Source organism: Glycine max, chromosome 15, assembly GCF_000004515.6.
Source record: "Glycine max cultivar Williams 82 chromosome 15, Glycine_max_v4.0, whole genome shotgun sequence".
NCBI classification, from domain to species: Eukaryota; Viridiplantae; Streptophyta; class Magnoliopsida; order Fabales; family Fabaceae; genus Glycine; species Glycine max.
This window is the reverse complement of record NC_038251.2, coordinates 3,502,683-3,507,703: the sequence shown is the minus strand read 5'-3', so window position 1 is coordinate 3,507,703 and position 5,021 is coordinate 3,502,683.

Below are 5,021 nucleotides of genomic sequence, written 5' to 3'. Positions count from 1 at the left end.
TAAAAATATGTAAACTGTTTGAATGTGTTGGCAGAGGATTCCATGCATAGCTATCATAATTGGTTCATTCCAACTCGTAGACGAAAAAAATCAGAGCAATCTTTAACTTTTTACCCAGTTGAAACGGACATGCGTAAATCTAACCGGTCTGTAAGTTTTGCTTTATATTATTCACCCTTGACTGAGTTGCAAATTCACTATGTTTTTCTCAACAAAAGCTAGTGAGAGGAGAATCTGTATAGCCAACTCTAACCAACTCAATATGTTAAACTTTGGGTAAATAGCAAAATTAGAGAGATATGATATGCTGATAGGTTGTTCTTTTTGAAAAATAAAAAATATAAATTTAATTTTTAAATGTGTAAAAAATATATGATAAATTTATCATTAAATTTGTAAAATTATTTTTGTTATTAAATTTTAATGCTCATTGAATAATTTAATAATAAGTTATATTTTTCGAAGACAACATAATAAATTAGGAAGATTATAAATTATTTTAGTATTAAATTGTCTGAAAGATTAATTTATCACTCCTTTCACACATTTAAAAATTTAATTTAATTTTTTTATCTTTCAAAAATTAATTTATCATCATCTCATACTTTTAGGATGAATTTGATTATTTCTCCTTAAACTTTTATTTTCTTCAATTCTCTAAGAAAAGAAAATATTTATAGTATTTATTATATATGTATTAAAATAATAAATAATATTTTAATAAAAAATAATTAATGTAAGAAATAATTTAAATTTTTTTTTATAAAAAATACTTTTTTTAAAAAATAATATCTAATAAAAAAGAACAGAGAGAGTATTAATGAAAAATTTGTAGATTATCACCAACGTCATAATCAATCAGGTTTTTTTATGGCTAATTTAATTAATTGAGAAATTATATTGGTGTCAAATTTTTATATAAAATCTTATACAATAAGAGATATCAAAAGAAAAGAAAAGAAAATGAACATGAAATGAAATATTGTTTTAAAAGAAAGAAATAAAAAATATAATACTATAAAAATTTATTATATGAATAAGTAATCCCTAATTAATTTAGTATTATTAAGTATCAAGTTCAGTGACCTTATTAATATTTTATAATATGATATGATAGAATAAAGTATTATAAGGTGTATTGTCTAATCTTGGAACAAAATAATGGTTGAAAGCTGCGTGTGGGCCTCACTATCGTTTCGTGAACTTTCCTCTGGAGCAAGGACGTAATATGGCCAAACAAAGGAGCACCTAACAACAGCTACTTGGTTAAGGAGTAAGACAAGGTGACATAAAAAAACACTGAGAATTTGAGGGAAATAACAATCTTTTCTTAGTCGCATTATTAAATACTCCTTCTTAGGGTAATCCTCCAACCTTAGAACCTTTTGGAAAACATTGTTTTCCAATTCGGGTAACTTGACTATTATACTATTATGAGCTAACCCCACCAGTCTGATTTGACATTTTGAACCGGTTATATCCGGTTTTGAGTTTGTCTTCCAACCAATTATCGAACAACACGTGTCATCCTTTCCTACACATATTCCTTACCTCTATGCCTCCCATCCCTCCACTCTTTGGGTCAAATTTGGTTATCCCAACTGTTCATATTTATAGCTGTGAAATCGTTGAATTTTTCTATAAACAAGAAAACCAGAAATTATTAGAAATTAGAAACTCATTGCATAGTTAGATAGTATGTACGAGGATTTAGGTTTGATTTTCATTGTCATTATTATATATAAAAATTAAAATATAATTAGAAACAGGAAAATAGACAAGTGCAAGATAAACATCGCTAACAATAAAGTGCTTCTATCTGTTGTTTGAGTAAAAGGTCAAAACGTAATTAAAAATTCCATAAAAAAAACGTAATTAAAAATCACATTTTTACATAGTATATGTGCTGTTTGTTGATTCCTTGTGAATATTATTCATAGTTTGTTGGTACTACAAAATCTAAAAGTTTGAATATTTTGAATGAACTCTGTAAACAGAGTTTTATCCTCAAATCTTACAATCACGGTCATTTAAAAATTTGTATTAAATAATAACTAAATAAAAAAAAATTCAGACTTTAATTATCAATTGGGTATTGTAGTTTGACTTGAAAATTCTTTTAAGGTTTAGGTGAAAAGAGTAGTTGATCAAATTTGAGTTAGTAGAAACAGTAAGATACTTCATCCCATGTAGTATTATATAGTCACCAATGATGTGTATCAAGGGGGTTGAATCTACTAAAAGAAATTAGCTTTTCTGTTGTGAATCACAATTTAAATTTCCACTAAAAAGTACTTGTATTTAGAATCTGAACGTATTAAAAAAAACTGTAAAAAAATATAAGAGGAAAACAGAAGAAACAACCAATAATGTGGGTGTTAATGGTGTTAGTGGAGTTGAACTTGAAAGGAGAGTGCGTGGATAACATAGTAAATTCTTTACTCGTTTTTTTTTATATATTTTGTGAACAAATATGACTCGTTTGGTGCAAAAGTGGAGATTTGCGATAAATACAATTCTTTTATTTATAAAGTAAAATAGTGTGGACAAATGAATGGCATTAAAAAGAAAAATGGGCCTTTGTCCATTTGCTCCAAGTTGCGTCTTGGACGTACAAACATTTAATATAATATTACAAGTATTTTTATATTTTTTTATTAAAATTTTATTTTAATATCTCTACGATAAAAACTGACATAGATCTAGATCATTGGAATACTATTTTAACTTTGATGAAAAAATAGCATAAAAATGAATAAAACTTTAGTATATTTTAAAAATATTTTAATAGCATTCTTGAATTAATATTAAAATCTCACTTTAATAATTAACTGTATTATATAAATTATAAAAACAAAAATGTGTTTATATTATACAAGAATGTAAAAGAAAAAACGTAGTATATCTTGATTGGTTTTGGATGGGTGAGAGTGGTTTGCCACTTCTTCTTCTCTTGTCTGCGAGGCATTGTTGATTGGCCTCCGCTACAATACAAACAAACACTTGTTTTCAATGTTTTTCTACTGCTTGTCTGCACGTTCTCATGAGAATATGCAACAATATATACTGACACCTACACCATCAGTCAGGGTTGAATTATAAGTTGCATCAATTCTTATTTTTATTAATAATTAAGCTTAATTACATATTTTACATGTTTATTTTATTTTATGATAAATTTTATCTAAACAATTTAATTTAATATATTTTATCTCATTTTAAAAAAATATAAATTTTACCTTTAGTTGTTGAAATGACATGACGTGTTGACTTAATTGCATGTTTTGTCTTTATTTTTTTTTTGGTAAATTTTACTTTTTTTTACTTTCTGTAAAAAAAAAATTTTAATTTTACCCTCAACTCTTATGTTTATCTTATGTTTATGTTGACACATCACAAAAGGTAAAATTTAAAAGGTTTTTAAAAAAGTTAAAGCTACAGCACATTAAATTAATTTATTAAAGATAAATTTTACCATCAATTTTTATGGTTATGTTGGCATATCACAAAAGGTAAAATTTAAAAGTTTTTTTAAAAAAAGTTAAAGGAACAGCACATCAAATTAATTTATTAAAGATAAAATTCATAAAAATAAAAAATACAAAGTAAAATTTGTAATTAAGTCAAATAATTATGTATAAAGTATATTTTTATTAACCTAAATGTTAGATTATAAGTGTATACATTATTATTTTTTTATTTTTTATTATTATTTTATTTGAAAGTTTAATATTTACAAGAGGAAAGAATTATTTTTTTATGGATCCTACTAACTAATACCCTTAAAAGTACTGGTTAAAGAATTCAACATAATATATTTATTGAAATTCAGTTGAACAATGAATTGGAAATTAATAAAAAAATTATTAATAATATTTTTAATGAAAAAATATATTTTAATCTTCTTAACCAACGTACTTAACTCATTAATTAGCATTTGTCAACTTAATATTACTTTCGTAACTAACATGAACTCATGTTGATTATTTTTCAATGCTTACAATGAATTGGTTCTAAGCAATATACTTAATTTTAAGTTTTATTAACATTTATGAGTTAATATTAAGGTTTTAATATTTTTCTAAAATATTATCATTAATCTTTAAATCTAAACATATGAAATTCCTTATTAATATAAATAAAATGTTTTTAAAGTATTTTATTTTTAATAAGAAATGTTACTTTTAGATAAAATTGAGTATAACGAGTGGTGTTAAAAATTTGATTTTTTATTTATTACATATCACATTAGTGTTCCACATATTTATGACGTCCACTTTCAACATATATAGTGATTGGAAACGCACTTTCTGTATAGACACGATTCTAACAACTACAGGCATATGTTGCATAAACACGTGTATGCCCTGCCCTTGTGCTGTACTTTAAATGGTGTCCTGTCCTTTATTAATGTAGTCATTCATAGAAGATCAAGTCAGATTTCCGAAGGTGGTATTAGTTCACCAAATCACATCCCTTTATTGCAGGGTACTTTCTTATATCCTGACTTGTGTGTGAAAAGGTTTTTTTCAACATTATTAAAAATTTAGGAAAGGATACTTTCATATATGTTTGATGTAAAACATTTAAGTTTGAAGTGAAAAAACTTATATTTACGTCACTTTAAAAAGATAAGTGAGAATTTAAACGTATGATATATGTTTGATGTAAAAATTGTCTTATTTTACTCTACCAATTTCTTTAGAGTTGTGTGTAGTTTTTTTTAGAGATTATAAGTTTTCTTCACTAAAATCAATCACTTCAAATGATTATTCTGATGACAGATTTCTTTCTCTAACATTTAATGTAATTATGTATATGAGATTGAAACCTAAGGTCGTTGGTTTAGTTAGAATAATATCCCTGTAATAATTGATTCATGTGTTTAGTAATTAAAGTTATGTCCACCTGATAAAAATTGTAGAGTAAATCACCTATTTAGTCTCTGGTATTATAAATTATCAATTAATTTAGTCCTAACATTATAATAATCAGCAAATTAACAAAATAATCGATGGAAT